The sequence below is a fragment of the Microchirus variegatus genome (assembly GCF_963457635.1).
Source record: "Microchirus variegatus genome assembly, chromosome: 6".
NCBI classification, from domain to species: domain Eukaryota; kingdom Metazoa; phylum Chordata; class Actinopteri; order Pleuronectiformes; family Soleidae; genus Microchirus; species Microchirus variegatus.
The window spans coordinates 10350626-10377002 of NC_139807.1; the positions used below are offsets into that span (position 1 = coordinate 10350626).

The 26377-nt window shown below is 42.4% G+C and overlaps 1 protein-coding gene across 4 annotated transcripts in view; it reads right to left on the bottom strand.

The window, feature by feature from the left end:
* mid2 (midline 2) overlaps nucleotides 1–26377 on the bottom strand; it is a 150532-nt gene that overhangs the window by 86887 nt on the left and 37268 nt on the right. The window contains exon 1 of one of the 4 annotated variants that reach the window (XM_083891116.1): nucleotides 8511–8545. The exons of 2 other annotated variants lie outside the window; for them this stretch is intronic. The gene's annotated coding sequence lies outside the window, so the exon portion shown is untranslated. Of the gene's footprint in view, nucleotides 1–8272; nucleotides 8391–8510; nucleotides 8546–26377 lie in introns of those variants that run through there. One more of the 4 variants, XM_083891117.1, reaches the window with a different exon arrangement.

The window sequence follows — 26377 nt, forward strand, 5'->3', positions numbered from 1 at the left end:
GTATATGATCGCATGAGTCATTCGAGAATTGGACCTTTTTCTTGTACCTCCTCTCTCCTCATGACTTTTTGTCTTTGCTTTGTGTAGCTATTCGCACTCGCCTGAATCCTACAAACATCCTTGAAGTTTAAAGTTTTTTTCCCACAACTCCTCCTGAGTACACCTACTGTACCCTTTAGATTTTTCTGTACACACTGACTTCTTTGAAATTCCTGTACTTTTATATCAGCTGCATCTTGGCCTTTACTAAAATAAGTATGGGTTGAGATGCTCATGGGGGAATAGCTACAGTACATGCCTGTATTAAACTGACCAAAGATATAGAGAGGGTTAAGATTCCTACTATAATTAGAACCGAAAACCATTAAAGAGAACACATAAAGCAAACAATTTGAACTACAGGGAAATTGCATATCATATACTGTATACAACTACAAAACTACACCACACAAGTGTTGGTTTATATCCTCCCAGTGCCGCTCCCTCAAAGAAACTTCACACCTCTACAAACTCCATGGCTCGTGCATCCCCCCAGAGAGGAGTTGTGGTGTACTCTACCCAACAGAGAGGTTCCTGGGGCAAAGCGGTGTGACGCCCAGACCTGGGCCTCATCCCAGGCTTCTGGTGCCATCGGCTGAGATCATGGGAAACATGTGTCTTGTTAGGAGAAGGCAACTGGCTGTTAACTAGCGTGGTGGGAGGTTGGCTACCTCCTCAGCTCAGCTGCTGTTGTTAGGTTGGGTGGGGAACAAAAAAACACTCTTACTTCCTGTCTTGGCTCCTTGGCACCTTAGGATTTTGCACACTATAGGCACACAAGGACCAGCTATGGCCATGATCACACCTATAGTCTTTCGATACATTCATTAATATAGTTGAGAAAAAAACAACATCATTTATGACCTGATAAGTACTCCCAGACACAGACACAATCTATTTCAGAAGGGCGTTAAGTAGTTCTCAAACTTTATATACCAGGTACCACCTGAGAAAATATTGAGCTCTCGAAGTAACATCATTACCTATTATACTTCACACACTGGTATAGTGAAATTAAATTAATACAGAGAGAGAGATAAGGTGACTTTAATTGTCATTATTTAATTTATTGGGTTTTTTTTGTTATTTGTTTCATTGTTTACGCATTCCAGTCAGTATTTCTGATTTTCCTACAAGTACCACCACCAGAGGAAGCTCACGTGATACACACGTACCACAGTCTGAGAACCAGGGCAACAGTTTACATTAGTTAAAGGCGCCATATGTAAGAATGTGACCAAAAAGGGTTACTACACTCAAATTCAAAATACAGAGGTCTTTTAGGTTTCGTTTTCTCCGCCATTGTAGCTCAGACGTAACTGGCAGCCCTTGGTTGCCTGGCAGCTGAGACTCTACTGACCGCAATGATTGGTGGAAGGGGGTAGGTGGCGCCACATGCCAAAACATGATTTCAAAAGATAAAAATGATTTGCGGTCCGAAAAATATTTTTTTAATGAGAATATTTTGGCTGTACTGTTGTTGTTGGTGAGTTCAGTTTGTTATATGAATATTATTTCTGTGTCTCTGTGACATATTAGGAGGATTTTTATGGCCTTTAAGCAGCGTTCGATCACATTCACGAGGTGTCATGTGAGATTAAATATATTTATCACCGGTTAAAACAGACTGACACATTGGAGTAAAGTTGAAGTTGTAGTGTGTAACTTTTAAATATAAACCAATATTCCCATACATTCAGTTTCACACAACTCTCTCTCTGTGACTCAGTATAGCGATGTCTTTGTTTCCTGTTGTCTGCAGAGACATTCCTACGCTGCACACAGAGCGATGCATTTTACATCACGGCTGATAGCGGCAAAGTGGAAGCAACAGCGGCTGCATAGAGTTTATGGCTGAAAACGGCAGACGTCCACAGGGGGGCGATAGAGGTTCCGCGCTGGAACTTTAATCGGGATCTGGGAAAGTTCTCGGTGTGACAATAGCTTTAAAATTCAGTATCACATTATTCTTGCGATCGTTGACGAATGAGGTTCAATCTGCAGAGCTCTCCGGCTAAATGAGGTTTTAAATTCAAACCAATAGACTTAAGCTGCAGCATGGGTGGTGGCAAAACCTTGTGGGATTGACGCTCTCTGGACGACGACTGGAGTGCTGCCAATAAACCTTTAATGAAGTAAAACATGTAAACATGCGCGTGCTATTGTGATAGCTCTTCAGCTCCTTGTAATGTGCCGCACACATGTGACTCCAGATCATTTATTTATTGAACTGAGGCCCAGAGTATGAAATATATTATCATAAATACAGCACTGAGTACATCGCACCGTCATTAATGTCAACTGGGAGGATTTACACATCTGTTAGATGACACTGAGAAGAAGCAGATGGAAATAGGGAAAACACGAGCCGTCAGCAGATAGAGAGATGCAAACGCAGGAGTGCAATAGGTTATAGCCACAAGTGTCCTCCTTTTGTTTTATTGGTATATTCCTCTCATCATATGTTTCACTTCAGTGGTTCCCAAACTCCCTTTTCTCATTTGTAGGTCACTGGGTTGCTGAATATAAAGACGGTTGGAACTGGAGCCAGCAGTGTTGCTTACCGGCTTTCACTGGTTCACACGTTAAGGTCCGGACCAAAAGCATATTATATGCCACTGCCACTTTGCCACCTGATCCTCCATGGCCTCCAAACATGTTAAGTCATAACCTAATAAGCAATGCTTCATATCACGCGATACTGTCGCGGAACTCCAGTAGACTGTATGAAGAATTCTAACATCCTTTCAGTGTGGGGTGCTCCCAGCTTACATAGACATAGACATAGACATAGGGCGTTCAAAAGTCATAGTCTTAACTAGTTCAGTTTGTGCTGGAAAACATCCACTAAGAATCAATTGAGAGATGCAGCTGGTAGCTGGACCAATCAGCAAAATATGGGAAAGGGATTAGATGAAGATGGGAATGAGCTCTGACTGGTTAAATACTGACAAAAAATGGAGACGGAGTAATTGAGAATTATGATGCATTTAGTTCAAGCAAATGTCAGGCCATAGTATGCAACCTGAATTTCAGGCTGGTTTTAGAAGACGAAGGGCCAATTCCAATTCCTATCTTAACCCTCAAGCTCAACCCTTAATCTTAACTGGCCCTCAAAACCAAGTGTTGAGGGTTATTTTGTCACTTAGAAATGGGACACCCCTTAAATGCAGATACATCTTCAGACTGTAGGGGGCAGAATAACGCGAAAGCTGCGTCCAGTCTGTCAACTCCAAAAAGGAAGAAGAAGAACACATTTATGTCACGATTATTTATTACGATCCGTTTGTCAGTCAAGTTATTAGGTTGTCAGTTAGTTATAAGATGATACTCATACAAATACCACAACCACAGACATATTCAGCTGACAGTTACCACGCACCACGACTTATTGAAAAGTAAACTATAGCAAACGCTCGCTTGTCCGCACCGGCCGGCTATTGACAAAAGATCGTAAAAAGAAATGTTACGCAACAATGACGTCAGTAATCCATAATATGGGCCTAAACTAAGATAATACAATGGTTTTCATAATGTTTATATCTCTATTAACAAAGAAAATGTGTATCGCACTCGTTTCGCTACTTTCGGCGCCATATTTGTTATGTCAAAACACGCAATGCATTCTGGGTAGCCCTTGCTCCCAAGGGTGGTCTCGGAAAATCTCAATATTGAGGGCGATACAGCCCTTAAACTTGGCCCTAAACTTAACTTTTCTGAGAATCAAGACAGCACTTGCACTAGCGGGAGCACATATTTTTGAGATTGAGGGTTGAGCAAGGAATTGGAATTCAACCTAATAGTTTGGTACAAACCTTCATAATTGAGGACAACTATGGCAATGTCTTTATGAAAGTATCCAATATTCCTTCTTTCTGCTCGGTTCATGTTACAAAGCCAGTTGACCAGCTGCTCATTCGCCTCGGAAACAAAGCAGCAAGGCATTTTTTTTTTTGTACGTCTTGACATCAACAGACAGATTTTAGTTTCACGCCTGGGTCAGTACAAGCATAATCGCATTCGTATTATTGTTTTTTGGCCCGGAAGAGGAGAACGCTAAGCAACATGGTGCAACGCATGGTTATTTTTACAGATGTAAATGCAGTGTGAATGCGTCTGGGAGACGAGCTCGGCCTTCTCTTGGCAGGGACCTTCCACTCAGTGTGATGAAGCGATCAAAGGAGTCTGAAGACAAAAACAGGAGGCAATCTGTCACACCATACATTCAACCATGCTGCGTCTGCCTCAGCCACTACGCTCCATCCCTTGATCAAGTCCGTATCGCACAGAAAACCACTTCCTAATGAATACTTCCCAGCAAGAGAGAGAGACAATCTGTTATATTCATTCAGTTATTCCACTACTAGTTACCGCTCCTGCCATTTGCATATTTCAATATTTCATGCATCATTTCACATACATTAAAGACAACAAATCTGTAGCTGAAGGGCTTTTTGATCTTTGCTGACCTACATCGACAGAATGAAGCGTAGCTGTCAATAGTAGTCTGTGTGTGTCTTTAGCACCATTTCAGGCATAAACACTGACCTTATCGGAAACCACTAGTTCTCATGAGGACCACGTTTTTAAAGTCAAGATTTGGTTAAGGTGAGGGATAATGCAGCGTTTAGGCTGTGCGACTTTTAACAGGATTTGTCTGGATTTAAGACAGTGGCTGGTTGGAGCTGAGGAATTTAACTCCCTACAGTATTTAACATAGCTACCAGCTATACCTTTTTTTTTTTCCATTTGCAGGATGTGCTGACGGCCGTTCTGGATTCCTGCACTTTTGTTGCGTTTTTCCACACAATGCAATGTCGATATATTTAGAATTTTAAAAAAGGCACTCAGTCAGAACATGTGCATCGGCAGCTGCTATTTACAAAACCCCCGAAGAGCATTTGACACCCGTACTAAAGCTTACTTCGGTAATCCCAACGCATCACTTTTGTGGCCACCATCAAAGCATGTCCTCTTGCTATTATTAAAAGAAGAAAAATAAAATGATCTTACCACCATAACACAAACCTAACAGCAAATGTATTTTTTTAAATTGGGCCTTAAGTATTCCAATGCAGACCTATTTTCTCAGCTCATTTACTCTCCCCATGTGCAAAAACAATATGCCATATTATTATTTTTTTTCCACACACACACACACACACCAACCAGTGATAGTGCATTTTACTGGAGCAGTGCACCCAGGGATCACTGGGGGGGTTGTGTACCTTTTCTCAGGGTCACAAAAACTACTCTTTTATGTGGTTAATTAAAAAAGACACGTTAGCGGTGGCTGCTAAGCCACTGAGTAGCATTAGTGGATGCGCTGCAGCGTAGATTCGTTGCAAAGAGCTCGAAACACTGTGACGAATAGCGAGATTCGAAGCAGACCGCAGGGATTTTAAAACACTGGGCGTGCACGGCCCACTCATGACTCCTCTTGGTATGTGCTACATGAAAACTGACCACCTCCGTGCACGTGCACACACCCGGCGATCTTAGGTGTGTTTAACGAGAGCGATAATATTGTGTGCTCACTGGTGGATTAGCACGTAGTTTTAAAGTTTCTACAAAGGTAAAAAAAAAAAAAGGAAAACTATCAAGCATGTTGAACGCTATACTAGGAACTAAAATGTGCAACTTTTATCACCTCCTAAAAAATAATTGATAAAATTCCACTCGGATTACACGTCTGCCTGACTAGGCTTATGCCTAAGCTGCCGAACATTAGACGGTATTTCTAGAATCTTCAAGGACTTTTAAGGGACTTTAATATAGGTGAGAGAAAAAAAGAATATAATTTATGAGCTGGTAAGTACTTCCAGACACTTTGATATATCAGCTAAATGTCACAAGTAAAAAATAAAGAAATTATCGGAGGGTAATGGGAGACCTGAGGTCACTAAAAAACAGACAGTGCTCCAGATACACACAGGGGCCTGAATGACAGAGTATTTTCTAATTTAAAGGAGCAAATTATTCTGGCTTTTGCTCTAGTTTACCAGCCTGGTACATTGTAAATCATGTCACATGATGCTACGGCAGCCAATGACTGTGTTGAATTGGTGAGACACACTGAAGGGAGAGGAAGGAGTTACCATTACAATGTAGAACTGAGTTACACAAAGATGCACAATTTCAATGTATTTCATTTTAAACATAGAGTCCTTCTCTGTGCTCATTCTCCCAGAACAACGTTCAAGACCTAAACTGACAAAATAAGACCTTTCATGTATTTGCTTCTGTTTTCACTTATTCATATTTCATTTTATTCATTTATTATCTAAAGATTTGGTTGCAACTGTTCTGATGCACCCAGTATGGACGCTGCTACCAGTGGGACAAAATGTGATGCCACATTTACTATGCATGTACTGTATGAACACATCCTCCACTGTTGTATACAACATCTACACGTCCGTAACGTCTGCAGCTGTCCACAATGGAGCACACTGTCGCTGAGGCCTGACGACACACTGTAAATAAGTGAGCGGAAGTAATGATGCTTAAAGCCTCTCCCTTTTCCGAGATTGTCCTCAGCGAATCGAAACAACTTTAAGCAAAAGAGGTCAAACAAAATAGGTTAATAGCAGTTAAGGCGAACTCGAACCAGCGAGCTTAGTACCGTGCCTTGGAGCACCGCACGGGGCATTGAACCCACCACAACGTTATTCGAATGGGATGGGCGACATATACTGAGAGTCGGATGGAAAGAAGGGACAGATGATTAATGCCCGGATAAAGACGGAGAGAAAATGGGACAGAAGGAATGAGAGAGAAGGAGGTTGAGAGAGCGAGAGAGGGAGCAAATGAAAACAACACTAAAGGAGACAGCGGAGAGAATGTATGGTTTTTCAAGTTATGAGTAGCAGCCTAGAGCAGCGGTGCCGTCGTTTGCCTCTGTGAGATGGAGCATGAATGAACGTGTTGTTGTATAATTACAGTTGTCCTCATGATGCATGATGTGTAATGGTGAGGGACTGGGTATTGTCAAGTCAACAACGACCGCATGCACTTGCAGGACCTGCACAGGGTCGACTGAGTTGTTTACTGTTTCTTTTGATTCAGTCAATACAGGCAGGAGGGAGAAATAAAGGAGTCTGGAAACTTATCCCAGCGACGAGCAGCGCCAAATAAAAAGCCGCAAACCTACTCAAGATGTGCTTAAATCCGACAGATATTGATCTGGCAAACCCTCTTAATGCAAAGGCCAACCCTCCGGCATACACAGGTGTTCCAAACCAGCCCGACGACAAACACGCGCTCCCTTGCGCTCAGCACGATATCGTCACAAGTTATCTGAATGTTTGGCATTCGGCACAGCGTGAGATGTGCATTGACAAGTCAAGACTCTCCTGACAACTCGGTGCATTTCATCGCAACTTGACAAGTGTATTAATAATTCTTGTGCAGTGGATTACTTCAACACGACCCAGTGACAGGTTTTGTTTGTTTTTCTTCTCTGAAGTGAGCGTGCAGTGCTTCAAAAGCTCCAAAAGGACAATACAAATATAACATCTGACACTGTCAGTGCATACATTCACCGCAGTGGGACTGTTATTTGTTTGTTTTAACTAAGGTTAAATTGACATTGGCACAACTCTGACACCAAAACAAGCATCATAGTAACACTGAAGTGGCACAGACACATGCATTTCATACAACAATAAGATTATGCTGTATTATATTAGACAAAATATCAACCAAACAGATGAGTATAACAGTGATCCTAAGTATATTCTGTCTGCTTCCTGACAAATACAGGATGATATGTAATATAAAACATGTAATAATTATTGTGTGTGGATTAAATGACACACAGCCTGCAGTCTGTAAAATAAGCACAGGGACACACGTGCGTGTTAAAACGGTTCCACATGCTCTGTGTGGCAGCAACACATGGATCTCTGCTGAATCATACAAATAATAATAATAATAATAATATAACAATAAAACAAGGCTCTGTGACCTCTGTGCTGCACAGTTGCCCAAAAACTACACCACATTTGAATCATTGATGATTATAACAGTCATTAAGTTTGAATGTAATGCTCGAACCCCACTGATTATGCTGCCTTCCCTGCAGTCTTCAGAAATAAAATACAAAAATCTATCCATGCATGGCACAACATCAGCTGGAGACCGCGTGTCTCCAGGAGAAATGAAAACACACACACACAAAAAAACCTTGTCCAGAAAAGAGCCAGAGTCTAAGTTGGTGCCAGCAGCCTACCTCAGACATGTTCGTGCGCGTTTCATCCGTTCAAGTGAAAGCTAAAAGCAAAACAAATCAACAAAATAAAATCCCAAATGGCTTGGAAAAAAAAGGACACATAACCAAAGGTTCTGTCCTCTCGTCCCGGGCGCTTCGCTGAGCCCCGGCGCGTCTGAGCGCAGCCACGAAACCAAAAACCTGACCCTCTCACAGTCTGAGAGCCGGGGGAGGGGAGGGGTTTCAGACAGACACCTACCAGCTTTACGCGCCGAACACTCTTTTCTTCTGTCATCTTGAAAGTCGCCCGAGACGAAGTTGGAAGGAAACACAAGAGAGGTTGGACAAGAGGAGAGGGGCTGAGCCCAAAGAGGAAGACTTCTTCTTCTTCTTCTTCCCTCTCTCTCTCCCCCACCACCAAAGTGAGTGAGTTCCAAACGGCGCAGCGCAAAAATAGCAGCTCACGCGTGCGTTCTGCAGGCAGCGGCTGCACTGTTCCGCTGGCGACTGCTCCCAGGCAAAGCGAATATTCAAGTTAGGAAAATGAGAGAGGGAACAGACTGACTGACGGAGAGAGAGAGAGAGAGAGAGAGAGAGAGAGAGGGAGCAGCCAGACAATCACAGGAAAACGGCTCCTCCTACCCATAAAATAGAAAAAGAACAGAGAGCAGCGCACAGAAAAGCTTCTGCACGTTTAACTGAACAGAACTGGGTTAACTTGTTCACTTGTTACCGCTCAGTAACAGGAGTCCCACACAAAGATGAGCACACACACACACACACACGGACACACAAAGACACACACAGACGGTGACAGCAGGTTTCCAGTCTGGAGGATGAATGAAAAAAAATAATGACCAGCACTTAACATAACTTTCATTATTGTGAAGACTGACGCAACACTGTGCAATAAAACACACTCCAGATATTACAACTTCATTAACATCGGTAAGTAAAACAAGAACGCGCTCATGTTCAACGGCAAAAGGCCAAAGGGAGCGTGCGATTAGAATATTCATGGGTTTAAATTTGAGCATAAGCGGTTCATAATTAAGACGATATCGCACTAGTGTGTCGTATTTAAGTGACACAATCAGTACGTTTACGGTTTGGTCGAGCTGAGGCCGTAGGCCGACTAAGACAGGCTAGGTGGCGCTGTATCTTTATAAGCTATTTCCTATTGAATCAGTTTCTTGTTGACCTTTACGTCACAGAAAAACAAACCGCAAACAATCCTGGGGTCAAAACGCTAAGTCGGACTCCAGGAGTTATCAAATCATATTATCCAGGTATGTTAGTCCGACTAAGAGTAGCTTGATTTTAGCCTGACTAATGTGTTTACATAACATAAAAAAACATTTTATGATCCATTTATTGTCTTAGTCCAACTAAAATCAGACTTTCAACATGCATGTAAATGCACTGAATGTAGGATTTTAACAAGTAACGTGTCTTAGATGATTTTGATGGTGCATCGATTTACAACAAGGTGAATCTTACCTCTGTCAGAGTCTGAGCATCACCTGCATCGTCACTATGTAATTTCTAGTTTACCACAAAGGCCACAAAAGAACTACAACGTTCTACTTTACGTCATACGTCACCAATGAGGAAGCAGTCGAAGCCACAAAGTTACGCAGGGTGGAACTATTCACTGTGAAAAGATGTCACGGCAGAGGCAGCACAAAAACTGAAGAGTGTTGATAGATAGAGAGAGTGATAGAATAAGGGTGACCTGGTCCTTTAAAGACTACTGTTTACCTTTGACTAGTGAGTGTAAATTATCATCTATATAACATAAGCTAGTGTACCTGGTCTGGGGACATGGCTCTTTGTACATTAGAAGCTTGTAACATTGGCTTGTTAACAAATGTATAGCATGACATAGACTTTCCAACGGTTGTAGCAAACAATACCATTCACCAACTGTGGGGGGAGCCCGAGAGCAAATTCTACATTGCGTTTCACTATGTGCAAATATACAGCTCACGTGTTGATTGCATGTTGTTTTAATGCAAACCGAGGGTGTGTGTGTGTGTACTTTGTGTCTTTAGGACCTTTGCTCTGTGTGTATCCAAGAAACAAACATTTTCATACAATTAAATGGAAGTCACTGCACAGCTCTAATAAGACTACGTGTACAAACCTGTGTGTGTGTGTGTGTGTGTGTGAAGGATTGCAGAAGTTTCCAGCAGACTGCTCCTGTGTGCTGTGTCTGTTCTGATCTAACACTGCCTGCGAGTTTCCATTTTAGGTGGTTTAATGTGCTGCGGGTGCCTCATAATAACAGACAGACGACAAACACCGATGAATGGAACACGACTCTGGTCACTTATCAGATATAATTCAGTTGTACAAGATCAAAAGTAGGCCACATACAAAAACACACATTTTATTTAGCTTTCCCCCCCACTGAGGCGCATTAATGAACAGAGTATAAACAAACAGTGGTTATGAAGTTGCAATACAGTACTTGGGTTTCTGCAGGTAAACAGTGCCAGACAAGGTGTGGCAAAACAAGCAGGCGTGCTCCGTACGGCTGTCACCAACAGCCACCACAAATCCCCGTAGAGCTGATATGTGTTTATTTAAGCGCACTCTTGTTGACTATACTTATATCACTGTGTGTATACTGAATACATCTGCAGACGAAGATGTCGTGTCTTTTCTCGTCTTAAACACTGTTTGTGGACGTCCTCATTGGCAAACCTCATCTGTCTGTCTGTCTGTCTGCAGCAATGATGACCTCCCACTGTGCAAATCATCCTTTCTGATCCGTGCTGTCAGGATACTATAATTAACCATATGCCCCTTTTTTCACACATGCTGTTGAACTCATGGTAAACAATGTAAAGGGGGCATATTATGCTAACTCAACTTTTTAATCATTTAAATCCTTATATTTTGGACTCGGGAGGTCCTATCAGTCGGCAAAGTGTGAAAAAAATATGACTCTCATGTTTTTGTGTTCCTCCTCAGTCTAAGTACAGGAGATAAAACACACAATGTTGACTTCTGCGCTCACTGGGACGTCACAATGCGCTAAATTCCTGGAATTGTTGTCTCGCAGCGCTCCGCTTTGTTTCGTAAAACACGCGAGAGTGCTGGCAAGGGCAATGGTATCCGAAAAACCGGAAGTCCGCAAAGTCCACGAAAAGTTCTATTCTTGGCTCCACAGTGCATCACAGAGTCCTACACAAACTTCCAGCCTCAGAGGATTTATCTGTGCAGTGGTTCCATGTTATATATGACGGCAATGTGCCTGCTAGAGCCTGCAAATTATCACTTTTCCAAATGCTAACTGCTGTTAGCTCCCAGTAGCCTCTGTGGCTGATGTCATTTCCTGTCCCTTAAGTTTCGTTTTACTTTATTTAAGGTGGACCTTAAGAGATACTACTAAACAGAGCGTTCTGAACAGAGCTGTTTTGGCAGCGTGATTGAACTGCTGTGGTGCTTCATCCTTATGGTATTTTGACCAAAGCATGTCACAGACAATGCTCATTAGGACCCCAGGGAACTAGTTTAACTTGGAGAAATAGGGTATAATATGAGTCCTTTAATATTGTATAGGGCTAACTTCTCCACCTTAAATTCTGCTTCGAAAATGGAGGGCACAATCGAACTAAACTATCCTCCTGAACAGACAATCACCGCAGCAAAGCATCAGTGAATTCTCTCATATTTTCTGCTGGAGATTACAATAGATTTTTGCTGGAAGATTGACTGCACACGCTCCGATTCAGCCTCATGCATCCATCCACGCCGTCCCCCAGTAACCACGTGGACGTCTGAACTTAGCGACTGGCAGTTGCCTCCTATGAAGTTCGCTCCAGCACTCCAAATGAACTCAGCAATTTGTGGGCAGGACATGACTAATGTTTGTTTGCTCAGAGTGCGTTCGAAGCGGCTCTTTGATTGGTCGGACGAGTGCTATTTCAAAAAAACATATTGCACTTTCTGCTGCAGCACTGGCTGGCTATTCTATCACACTCCCATGTGATTGCAGCAGCAGCAGCAGCAACAGTGGCAGCAAAGTATACGACTGATTATAAATGGAATAAAGTCTTAGTAAGTCTCTTACTGATAAGCAAAGCGTGTGAGCTACTCCGGTCAGCTTGAGTCTGCTGTTGATTTCGCTTGTGTACTTAAGCCGTGACTGCTTTACCCCCCCCCCCCCCCCCCCCCCGACTTGCTCAGCTCTTCAACGACCATGTCTGCTGTCACACAGCTTACCACAGAGCTTTGCTGCTTGCTGTCACTTGCTGCAAGGGATGCTTCGTCGTTTTTTTTTTTTCCAATGTCGTTTTTATAGGTCCACAACCTGTAGGTTTTTAATCCATGTTACCCTTGGGAGGAAGATGTTATCGTTACTCTTCACTCCCCACAGTGCTGAGATTGCAGGTTCTTTGTGGGGTTTTACGAGGTCAAAACCTCAACCGCATCGGTCCTATGTGGTCCACACTTACATAGCATCATTATTTTGCCTACTATACTGCTAGGGGTTATCAGTATATGTTGCATTCAGCGGCGTATCACCATGTCACAATAAAATGGGTTACCTTAAAACAACAGACATGATGAACAGTGTGATAAATGCTCATGGAAGTCAAAGGGCCAGTGACAGAATGAGAGCAGACTAAGGCTGCTGTAGACAGTAAACACAATGGCCACTGGAGACTTGGCCTCTCCATTGTGCTACTCTGGCCCAGTAATGGAGCATATTACATATCGCATTACCATCAGCATCTGTACTTAACTGTGTTTGGGCCAGTGTTTGTGTGTGTGTGTGTGTGTGTGTCTAACACACAGAGAGACACACACACTTAGAAGTGCACACTTGCATGACCAATCAGTAGCACTGCCAAACAGCATGTGTCCAGAGGAAATGCATCAGCTCTCCTCTTTTCCTCTTCTCTCTCCCAGCCCTCAGCACATGGCTCATCAGGGACTTATTGTATAACACCGAGTCTGCCTGCACTGCAATAACATGAAGTGATCGGGAAAAAGACTCACTGTAGAGACACCGTCTTCCCTTTGAGAACGCAGACGTTTCGTGAAGTGATCGTGATCTCATTTCATTTCATTTAATTGAATGAAGAATGCACCAGTGACCTGAGAAACACTTCACAGAGCAAAAAAAAAGTGCTGTAAAGTAAACTGCACATCTCAAACTGTAGGTCATGGCCATATGACACATGCCATGTGCCATTTGTAAACACAACAAAGGGCAATATGAGGACATTTAAAATGATGAATTGGTTGTGATATACATTGGTGCTAATCTGCGTGTGGGCCTTGGATGTTTTGCTGAACCTTTAGGGGCCTTAAAGGCCCAATATTATGCAAAATCAACTTTTTAATCAATTAAATCCTTATATTTGGGACTCTGGAGGTCCTATCAGTCAGCAAAGAGTCAGATTTGGTCCTCCTCAGTCTAAGTACAGGAGCTTAAACGCGCGATGTTGACTTCCGCGCTCACTGGGACGTCACAATGTGCTGAATTCAATGGAATTGTTGTCTCGCGGCGCTCCGCTTTGTCCGTAAAACACGTGAGAGTGCTGGCGAGGGCAACGGAATCAGAAAAACCAGAAGAACTTCTGCGAAAAGTTCTATTCTTGCAGGTTCTTTGTTAGTTCTGTTAGTTCTGTGGCTGATGTCATTTCCTGTCCCTTAAGTTTAATTTTACTTTTTTTAAGGTGGACCTAAAGAGATACTACTAGAGCATTCTGAACAGGGCTTTTTTGGCAGGGTGATTGAACTGATGTGGCGCTTCATTTTTTTTGACCAAAGCATGTCACAGCCATGTACATTAGGACACCAGGGAACTAGTTTAACTTGGAGGACCTTTAAACCACCGACATTCAGGAAGTTCCGATGTAGACAATGGGTAAAACCATCGATTGTGGCTACAGCTACATGTCTGTTAGTGTAGTCATAGTAGCTGTATCCACAAACCTCTGCCAGTTTGGACGAAAAACAGGTACGGTTTAGTGGCAAGCTTCGAGAAAACAGTATAATGTGAGAAAACTAGATTGCAGCTGGTAATGACAAACTAATGAAAGACTTCTATAGTGTGTCTGCACATGTACACAAAGCCCAGACTTTCTTATCTTAGTCACATTTGCCTTCTTTACCCTCTGGCTTGACACTAAGACAGAATGGAGCCGTAGCACAGACTGCTCATGGAGACAGAGCCAAGTCCAAGTGGTGAGTACAACTGTGTTTATTCATGTCCATGGAGAGAAAGTGAAAAAAGGATTCTAAAATGTCAACCTCCCACATGGCCCAAACAAAATGAGCATTATAACTACAAATGACCTTTGCAGCATCACTGTGAGCCTGGACCTGAAGCCGTAAACAGAGATTTTAATTTCGTTTGTAGCTCCTTAACATTATTTGTTATAATTAGAGTGCTTTAATTTAATAAACTGTGATCAATAAAACTGGATTGCATTAAGAGACTTTGGAGCACCTCATTAGAAATGGCAAACTAACGAACAAACACGCCAAATAATTTGTCAAAGACATCTGGTGGAGAGCTTAAAACATAAAATCAGTCTGTTCATTTTTTTTGAGGATTTTTACTGTATAATTTGTTTCAGGATAAACTCTAAAAATAGACTAGAATGTGCCTCTGATACAGCCGTGAACCATTAGCCATAATGCAAATATCATTTCACAAGATATGCTCAAGGAGGGAAATTATGAACAGAGCCATAAAAAAATAAAAACAGATGGGTAAAATGAGTCACGCTTATATATCCAAAACAGTAAATACACCGCAGCACATGGCAGCATGACTATGCAATGACAAAAATCAGCCAAATCAATGTTTCATGATACTATTTAAACACTTATCTGTCATCCTCTGACAAACGCTCACATTAAAGTGGCCATCTGAAAACTTTCAAAACAAGTGGGGAGTCAAATCCTGCTTTAAAACTTGCTTCCATAATGTCACGTTTTCTGCTTGATAAGCTGCCTGGCATGGGAACACACCCATCATTTAGCCGTCTACTATCTGCAGGATCACCTTGTTATCTAGTGATTTATGAAGTTGAGTTTTTTGTTGATGACCTGATAAAAACACAGAGTCAGTTTCAAATACAGGCCAAAGTGGTCTGTTTATAACAGTCAGTGGGTCACTGGTGGGCCATAAATACATAATTAAACGCTTAATATAGTCAGTAGGTGCACGGAGAACATCCAGTTCACCTTCACTGATGCTTATTAGTTTAGGGCTCACGCTACCTGACAATCACCCACAAATGACTTGCACCTATTCTTCCATCTAACATACAAAACACTACACAGACCTGAGCAAACGATGAAGAAAACATTCCATCTTAGAGCCATTATTTGCAGGACAGTATACATTCAGCAGCATTCCAAGAGAGTTCGGGGGGCCTCGGGCAAAAGGGGACACAGAGGGTCTGAATCATCAAGTTGAAGCAATCCAGCGGGGTTGTAACCACTGCGTTGTTGTCTCCTGTGCATAGCCAATCATAAAATTGAAGGTATTTCTCACAAAACTGTCACTGCTGTACTAACATGATCAGCTGCTCTTAAGGGACTCTCTGCTTTGACTATCCTGTTGCAAAACCCCTGTGTATATTATCCACTTCTATCTTTACAAGTATTACATATGTGATTAAAATCGCACAAGAAAACCAAGCGATGAATGGTTTCAGTGTTTTGGGTGGTGCCATTACGTTTTTGATTCCCCTCGCATCCAAATTAGAGCGCTGCTTGGAATTTGTTAATTGTGCAGATATAGCCCAATTAAGTACAATTTATATCTCACATCCTCGGGTTACCACAGACTTTTGGAACTCACTCACCATATCTCTATAGGATCAATACATCCTGCTAAATGTCCTTCTTCCCTATGGCAAACACCGTATGCCTCCTGTTAAAGCTTGGCTCAGTTAGAGTCTGGGATTCTGCACACCTCGGATTAGTTGTCGCCTCAAAAACACATTGTTCTACCGTGGTGAACCTGAGTGATTCTCGGGTTCTCAGACTATCAGGTGACATGAAGGGACACCGCGCTGAGGCCAGTTTCGATGACAGATGACTGAAGGCGAAGTGCTCCGCAGGGCGATCAGTCACTGGGTCGTGCACGTGCACAAACGCACTCGCACACAGTCCTCTAGCCATACAGTGAATGTTTATGACGCGACCCACAACAGAACAAAAACCAGCGGAAAGCAATGCGTGTGAGAGCTTACGGTCCGGACATCAGCTGAACTGAAACAATCACATCAAACGCTGCAGTGTTGGAATTAAGACTTTTCTGGCGCAGCGTTGATAACATTGCTGATTTTTGGTTAACAACAGAGTGTGCATCCAACTCCACAGCTGCAGCAAACAGAAAGCAAAAAAAAAAAAAGATGTGGGAATGGTAGAGAGCCTGAGAGGCAGACTGGAGATATAAAAAGCAAAAAGCACGGAGGAGGGATATGGAGAAATGTGGGTCAGACACAGAAAGACAGGGAAAGCGCAGTGTAAATCAAAGTGTGTAAACATGTACAGGCTTAATCTCGTTATCCCTCGTCCCCCTGGGCCTATGATCACATGCTTGATTAAAGCAGATGAAAGAAGTGAGGTAGAGGACATAGATGGAGGTAGAAGGGAGAATATGCAATACAGGATGACTCAAAAGAGAGAGAGAGGGATAGTACCCAGTGGAAGATAAATAAACAGAGATGCAGAGATAGTAGCAGGCAGCACTGTATGGCATATTGGCATTGGCATATATTTGCAAAATCACTACCTCTTCAGCACTTGTCAAAAAAGTGCTGAAGAAACACAGAAACAAAGCAGAACATTTCAAAATGCAAATACTAAAACCCATGAGGACAAACATCTGTAGCATGTCTCTTCAGGTGTCAGTAACTCCCTCTGGTTACCATTATATCTGTCTCGGTCACAACGAGTACAAAGCTACCAAATTATGTCACGTCTGTTTCAGCAGTGTGCAAAAACATCTGTGGCTCTTTTTAATGTTTCTCAACTGCACAACACAGTTTGACAACAGTGGAGCAGCTCACTTAGTATTCTGTACCAGAAGGAATTAAACAATAATAATGTTCTACTCCGCCATCTACAGGATTACTTAAAAAGGAAAGATGGCCTGTGGCAAAAATGTGCTTTCAAACTCCAAATGATGCACAGCACTCGGTAATGTAAAGAGGGATGACAAAATGAAAAAAAAATTCCCAACAGATTGCTTTAAACAGTGCTTGTTTATACTATACATGACACTATTGAAAGTGTTGTGCCTGCAACCATATGGGCACGTACAGGAGGAAACATAACGTATTTTTCTGCAAATAGAAAATAAACATCAAGTCTGATTTTTGTAAAAGAGCAAATTCACTTTTTAACATAGACTGTGCAGTACAACAATTATCAGCGTGGATTTCCTGTCCAACTTCTACTCCAACTGGGCTCCACAGTGCAGCACAGAGTTCTACACAAACTTCCAGCCTCAGAGGATTTATCTGTCCAGTGGATACATGTTATATATGACGGCAATGTGCCTGCTAGAGCCTGCAAATGATCACTTTTCCAAATGCTAACTGCTGTTAGCTCCCAGTAGCCTCTGTGGCTGATGTCATTTCCTGTCCCTTAAGTTTCGTTTAACTTTTTTTTAAGGTGGACCTAAAGAGATACTACTAAACCGTTCTGAACAGGGCTGTGTTGGCAGGGTGATTGAACTGCTGTGGTGCTTCATCATTATGGTATTTTGACCATAGCATGTCACAGACATGTTCATTAGGACACCAGGGAACTAGTTTGACTTGGAGAAATAGGGTATAATATGACCCCTTTAATAAAAACTGTATGTACGGCATGTCAAGTGAATCCCTATATGAGATAATAAGGATGTATAATCGAGGCATGGTTTGTATCGACCGCAGGAATAAGCAACTCAAGACCCCCCAACAATCTCTCCCTTAATTTATAATTTATCGTCAGCACTGATTGCATGTCCTACTCACTTTCTTTAAATTGCATAATACACGAGTCAGCAGCACATGTCCTCATGACTTTTTAAAGAGATTTCAGACATGTTCGCTTGACATGCACATTACGCCGTGTGTTAGTGTGTGTGTGTGAAGCCAAAAATAACCTTGACCTGAACACCTACTGTACCAGGTTGGGGTGTGGTAGCAGGAGGTTTGAGCACCAGGAGGTTTGAGCAGGTGGGCGAGCTGACGTGACTAAAGGCTTCACCACTCAGCATGCGTGTGGACAATTCAACTCGATAACTGTCTAAATCAATACTCCTGCACATGTACTGCTAATCAGGAGTTGTTTTGAGCAAGCATGGTGCAAACTTAAGAAGGACAATAAGAAGACAAGGCTGATTGGTATGAGACGTTGTGAGAGGACGTTATCACCATGACTGTGCATAAGTAGCAATGTTTAAAGTCATCTTCTGTTCCTACCCAGACAGAGCAACCTCTAATCTAACCTCCTCTTGTTGGAGAGCCTTGCTAATCTTTCAGGGCTGACATTACCGCAGTGGATAAGAACTCTAAATGTTCTGTAAATGTTTACTCATTTGCCACAGGATTGTTGCACACTTCATTTCCCTCTATTTCAGATTTCTGCTGCATTTTCATTCCGCTGCCTGCAGAAGAGAAACGGGTGCCAAGCTCAACAATGCAGTATGTAGTAGGACGATTATTAAATCACTGAGATATAGAATGGAACACGGGGTATGTTTTTATTGTACTGTAAACGACAGTTTAAATGATAGAAAGCCTGCAAATGCAGATGCATACCACATACTGCTGACCCGCAATTTCACATTTAATCCACATATTAAAGAACTTGACAAATGCTGGTGTTATTCCGGACTACAAAATCTCCATTGATATACAATTTGCATGCATATAGAGCAACTGACCTAAAAACCTTAACTCAAGTGGCCCCAGTTAGAATGTGGGCCAGAAAAGCAGTGGCATTTCACCCTCGAAAATGGTCTTGCATTCTGTTAAAGCAGATAGCATGAAATAGCCTGTTAGGTAAAGGTGTTGTCAAACTGCAGACTCTGGTCTCCTCCTATTACTGTGCTGCTGAACTGCTGTTACGGTGACTGTTGCCACATCAAATGACTTTAGGTCCCGAGCCTCGTTCTCCAGGCCTCGCTCCCTCCCCCTTTTGTTTTGATTCCCATTCTCACTCTAGTCTGTAAAATGCTGTTCTTCTTCTTCTCCATTAATAATGAATATTCGCTGATGTCAGGCACGGATTTCCGGGGAAAATGTGGTGGACTAATTTTTCAGGACGTAAAACGGGTCCGGACACTTTTCAGAGTTTGCCATCGCACATGAAGACGTCAGATGCATTCACAGCAGCAGGACAACTTACAGAACGTTCTGTTGCAAGGTTTGGCACCTGGAATGAGTATTCATGAAGAGGGACATTTGCCCATTTCCTCATTGTGAATTTTCCACAGATTTCCCTGCTGTATTATCACATGTGCTCAGTCAGACATTTTTTCCAAAGTCTGACAAAAGGGCTGGCAGGGAATCCTAAAGAAAACATCTAGAGTGACATTTTCACATACAGTCCCCTGTGGACAATGTCAGAAAAAAGAAAATCACCAGATCCTGTAGACTGAGAGCAGTTATACCCCTACCTCAACCCTTTTGCCTCTTCCCTGCTGGTTCTCTGATTGAATTGTTATTGTCTTCACACCTCCTTGCAGCTCTTCTCTTCCTCCCTTCTTCTTCTTTCTTATCACCCACCTCATACTAATTCCATCACTCTCTTATCCCTGTCACCTCCCTCTCCTCCTCCTCCTCCTCACCCTCACCAAGAGGAACAGCAGAGCTCTTCATCAAACAGACGTCAGGCATCTGTCAGAGTCCAGACCAGTCTCGGCGTGAGTGACTTTTGGCCCACCTGCGTCTGTCGTAATGACCAAGCGTCAGTTGTTTTACTGCCCTTTACTGGCTCTCCTCTATCACTGCAGCTAAATCTCCACGCTCAGACTGAGAGTGCATTATCTAGCTTGTCCTCAGATAGGATTTATGTTAGTACAGCATACAGGCAGCCTGTCTTCCCTGCAATAACAGGCAGTACATTTTTTAAAGATGGCTGGTTTGGGCTGTTACATCTGTGTTCACTGCAATGGTAACATTATTATGTGTTAGTTAAAAGCTGTCGGAGCGTCCTCCTGTTGTCAGTGATTTCCCTGTTAAGGAGTGTTTATTCCATCCCACTCTTCTGAGTGTTCTGGCTATTCTAAAACTAGCAGCGCTGTTACTGAAGTAACAATTAGGTTAATGATGTAATGAAAACTGACGTTTTTGGAGTATTAAAAAGTTGTCATTATCTCTGCGAAAATTTCTGTGTGAGAGAAAACGAATGATGAGTAGAAGTGTGAACAAGCCTGACTAAAATAGACTGTGACAAAGACATTTGAGGTTCAGCTTCTGGGGTCAAGTTCAATGGATTTTGTTCAGGGGAACAAGATGTTCTCCAGCTGAGCTCAGTCGTTAGTGCAACTCTAAGGCATTTGGACTTTTTTAAGTCCCATGGCAAAGTGAGGACATATAAGTGGAGGCTCAAACTGGAGGCAGATTGAAAAAAAAAAAGGGGGGACAAGTCGCTCCCTCCTAGCTGTGCTCACATGGATGCCAGGCATCTTTGATCATCTACTGAGGCAAGGTGCAACGTCCACATCTGGAGTAAGGGGCGAGTCAAGATCAGACTCTGCCTCCACTTTCTGTTGCCGTTTGTCCCCGGCCATCATTTCTTTACTTGTCTTCCCTTAATTTCCTTCCTTCCTTCCTTCTTTCCTCTCGCTCTCCTTTCTTTTCTCTCCTTCCTTTCTATTCTCCATCTGCCTGGAAGGGATGACTGAGTTCCCATGGAGAGCAAAGATGCAGCAGAAAGCATCTTTGAAAGAAAGCTCTGGCTGAAAACCTTTCATCTCCACTGCTATACCTGGCCAAGTCAGACTGCAGGGTACCTCGGCTGTCAGGAGGCATTCGGCAGAAAAAGGGAGGAGGGATGAGGCGAGAGGAAGGTAAATCAAATGCAATGAGTGGGAAAGACATAGTCCAAAAAAAACAACCAACCACATATATTAAGTATCAGTGATCTATTTATGCTTTTGTCAGGCTACCCCCTGAAAAAGAGGGAGGAAATGGAGATGAAAGAGAAACAGACATCAGAGGAAAAAGAGGGAGAGCAGAAAAAGGGAAAGCAAAATTAGAGCAGAATGATAAGAGACGTAGACACCCTTGTGGCCTGTAGAGGAGAGCCAATTTGCAAACCCCGAGCAGCTAATGCTATTTGGGGTTTCGTGCTTTTTCCCGAAATATATTACAATCCAAAACAATATCAGTCAGAATTATTAAAAATACTTAAGCATATGTGCCTGATTTATTAGTCGAGAAACAACAGAAGGAAAAGGGAGGAGGATGTGTTGCGGACATGCTGCAGTGGATACGGTGATGCGACTTTAGCCAACTGAGCTTTTTTTATTTCTTCTTTGGACGGGGTTTGTCAACACCGTGCCAAAGCACACTAAAATGAAGTCTGTTCATTCAGAGCTTTGACTCGCTGCTGCATGGAGCATCATAACTTTGGTAGCGTTAGCGTCCACATTATCTCAGCGTGACACCGCTTGGCCTATCGCATCTGCTGCAGAGTGTGCCTCCGTGACAGGCAAAGACTGAGCACATAGAGAGTGTGTGATGTGCCTCAACAGGAGGTAGGAAAGAGGGGAAGCAAACGTGTAAGTGTGTGTATAAGTGTGAGTATTTTTCAGAGCCTATGTGTGTTACGTTCATCTGAAATCCTCCCACTAAAAAAAAAACAGGCTGCATGCTCCTTTTGGCAGAGCACATAATAACTCAAAAGCCTCCCATTGACAGCCGCTGTCCGTGGCCGTGAAGGACTGCGAGTTTGACAAATGGATTCTCTCAGAGCACATCTACCTCTGTTGGTTCTACATGAGAAACTCGCGCAGGAACGCCGAGCGGCAGGTCTGTCCTTAAATCCTAAATGCCACGTCTGGGAACACAAGGATCATTATCGAGTCAGAACGTGTGGTTAAGGCTGACAAAATGTTGTTTACCTCAGACACGGCTGGCCCTCTCAGTTGTCTGACGGAAATTCGTCTTTCAAGTCAGCAGGTATTTAGAGTGTAATCTGTACTTGAAAGGATACCACGAGAAGCGAACAATGGTTGTCAATAGAAGAAAAAAAAGCCTGGTTTTATCTGTGTTTTAAATAATACTCCATCTACCTGTTTTCATTCTCAGTCCACCTCTACTCCCGTTTGTATCAAACACAGCCTTGATCTTGTTTTAAAGGTGCATTATGTAATAAATCTAAATCAACTGGCCATAAAATCCTCCTAATGTGTCACAGAGACTCAGGAATAATGTTCATATAACAAACTGAACTCACCAACAACAACAGTACAGACAAAATATTTGCATTAAAAAAAATATTTTGCAGACTGCAAATCATGTTTATGTTTTGAAATAATGTTTTGGCATGTGGCGCCACCTACCGCCGTTTACCAATCATTGCAGTCAGTAGAGTCTCAGCTGCCAAAGACCTCGGTATTTTGAAATTGAATGTAGTAACTGTTTTTGGCCACATTCTTACATATGGCACCTTTAAACATAAACGCTATACACAGTTAAGAAAAACAATGAAACCATGCGAACCACACCCCCTGATCTGAAGATCAATATACTGTTTAAAGTTCTCACCTAACATCCCCCAAAAAATAAATCTGGAGACCTTATTACAGAGCTGCAACTATGCACCATCCCAGCGGGACGTTTCTGTTTGCAATGAGAATTTATGAGATCCTGTATATATATATATATATATATATATATATTTTTAATAGGCAACATTGACAAAATCGCTTAAGAGTTGAATCAATTTCGAGGCTATTCTTTATTACCACTGAAGCACAAATACCTCCTGCATCTGTTCACATGAGAGAACTGCACACCCACCCACCCACTCAACCTGCGAGTAAACGTGCTCCCTTCCACACATATGCAGCGAGCTATGAGAGCACGGTGCTCGTCTGCTGAAGGAGGTTATGCGCCTTAAGCTCTTCAGAGGAGGATATGCAACCAGAAAAGCTGGCTGAGCAGCGAGAAAAACAGACAAGAGGCTGAGGAGGGGAGATGACGAGGCCTCTGGTCCTCAGCTATATACAGCCCACAATGAAAGCAACGTGTTTTTACTCAGTCGTTGAAGTCAGTGCGACTCTTTATATGGACATGTACTTGTAGCATAGGGCTTGGCTTTTGATAAGGACCTTGGTCATGACCTTCACCTCCTCTCACCTCATTATTTCCTCCTATCATGGTGCACATGCTTCCAATTGAAGACATCTACAGTACTTTTTTGCTTCATAAATAATTTCTACAAAAACTCATCTTTACTTAAAGGTGCCGTATGTAAGAATGTGGCCAAAAACGGTTACTACATTCAAATTCAAAATACAGAAGGTCTTTTAGGTTTCATTTTCTGACGTAACTGGCAACCCGTGGTTGCTCGTAGCTGAGACTCTACTGACTGCAATGATTGGTAGACGGTGGTAGGTGGCACCACATGCCAAAACATTATTTCAAAACATAAACATGATTTGCAGTCTGCAAAATATTTTTTTTTATGCAAATATTTTGTCTGTACTGTTGTTGTTGGTGAGTTCAGTTTTTGATATGAACATTATTCCTGAGTCTCTGAGTTATTGGCCAGTTGCTTTATATTTATTACATAATGCACCTTTAAATATATCAGGAGTGTACATAATAGGCTGGGTTTACTTAGGAATTCTTAAAGATGTTTCATCTTCTACTGTGAAATGTTGTATTTACACTTATGTTCCCTCCCTTGAGCACATGGATTTGATGACATGGCCTTTAAATCTTATGGCATATGAATCCTATCGGGATGTACCTCTGTGGTAAAATAGCAAACAGTTAATTAGGAGAGATTTGACCAACTACTGGACCAATATTCCACATTAATGACACATTTTAACAGACACTGCATTAGTGTTGGGAAAAAGAGCATGTGATAATTCATGAATTCATCTTCTACCTCTTCATCTTCCACATGAGAGTTGCGGGTGCCAATTTCAGCTGACATAGGGCAAAAGGTGGGGTACACCCTGGACAGGTCACCATTCATCACAGGGTTACAAAGAGAAAAACAGCCATCCACTCTCACACTCACCTGCGGTCAATATAAAGTGTCCAATTTTGCCTAATCCACAAATCTGCATGTTTTTGGACTGTGGGGTAGGGGTTGAAAAAAAGCATATTCACAGTTGTGATAAAGGTGCCTAGGTAAAAAAAAATATGTTTAATGTATGAAGACTGAAGCAAAAGTAAAACATGAACAAAGCAGAGCAAAAGTGCACAGGGATTAAAGTAAAAACCACAGATATCAAAACCACGGGGGGAACAGGACACGAGGAGCAAACCAGAAGCAGAAACAGTGAAACAGGCGAGAGCAGCGCAGGGAGTAAAACAGACAATCTGACATAGAACAGAGGGGAAAGTGTGAGTATATATACACACACACACACACACACACACTCACACACTAGGGAGGGAGAGCAGACTAGACACAGACACAGGTGAAACTAAATAAGGCAGGGCAGGTAATCCGAAAGGTGGGAAAGCAAACAAAGACCAGGGAGTGATGAAGTGAAGTGAGAGATGGGGTGAGTGTAAAAACAAACTAGGGATGTGTCAACCTAAAACAGGAAATCCACAAACACATGACACCAGAAACTACAAGACAAAAATAAACAAAATACATTTTGTACTTTTATGTACTTTAGGCAAGGGTGCTTGCTTTATAGAGGCCACCATGTTGCCCTGCCATGTTTGTAGAACTCAAGGATGACAATAGCAAATGATAAAGAACAGCTCCACCCATATAAACCTGTTGCAGAGACCAATGAAGAAGCGATTCCTAACAAACTTTGGAAAGGGAGAAGTGAATGTAGTTCTCCACGTGTTGCACTCTGCAGTCTCACCAAGACATGCCACTGATTCTTCCACACTGGATCTTAAAGGTGCATTATGTAATAAATCTAAAGCAACTGGCCATAAAATCCTCCTAATATGTCACAGAGACTCAGGAATAATGTTCATATAACAAACTGAACTCACCAACAACAACAGTACAGCCAAAATATTTGCATTAAAAAAATATTTTACAGACCGCAAATCATGTTATTATTATTTTGAAATCATGTTTTGGCATGTGGCGCCACCTACTGCCATCTACCAAGCATTTCAGTCAGTAGAGTCTCAGCTGCCGAGCAACCACGAGTTGCCAGTTACATCTGGCGGAGAAAACCAAACCTAAAAGACCTTGATATTTTGAATTTGAGTGTAGTAACCGTTTTTGGCCACATTCTTACATATGGTGCCTTTAAAGGAATTATGACACCTCATTTACTTCTCATAGAATACGTACCAGTTTTTTGACAAAAAAAAATGAAACTAGCAAGCATGAACATGCAATAATAAACAGGTATTGGTCAACGTAGGCAACATACGACCCTGGTGCCGGATGTCGCCAGCAAACCAAAGTCCAATGAAGTTACTGCAAATACACCAAACATTTCAGTTTTGCACCCCAGATATAGTTTCAAATAGTCATAGAAAAAGGAAATGTCACAGTCAAATGTAAATACTATGCATGTTTTTTTCTTTTCCAGTCAGACAGTGTGGCCTGCAAGAAGAAATGTTGCCCACTCATGGTCTAAACTCTCACGCTCACAGAGACGTAAGTTGGGGTTGGAGAGGTAGGATCACGGGGATGTATCGTGCGGCGTGGAGTTAAAAATAGAGCATGAAGTCGAGGGAGGGGGGGGAGGGGATGTACCTGTGGGCTTGGAGGCAGCCTAGTTAGCAATGAGCAGAACCACTGTGGACATTGATGGGCTGGAGAGGGAAGACGGCGAGACGGAGTGTACCATTAAAAGACGTTCATAAAGTAAGATGAAAAATAATGAGAAGATAATGAGAAAACAAATCAGATTGCCATGAAATCCCATGCATATGTCAAACTAATTTCACGCTGCAGACGACTCAAAGACGC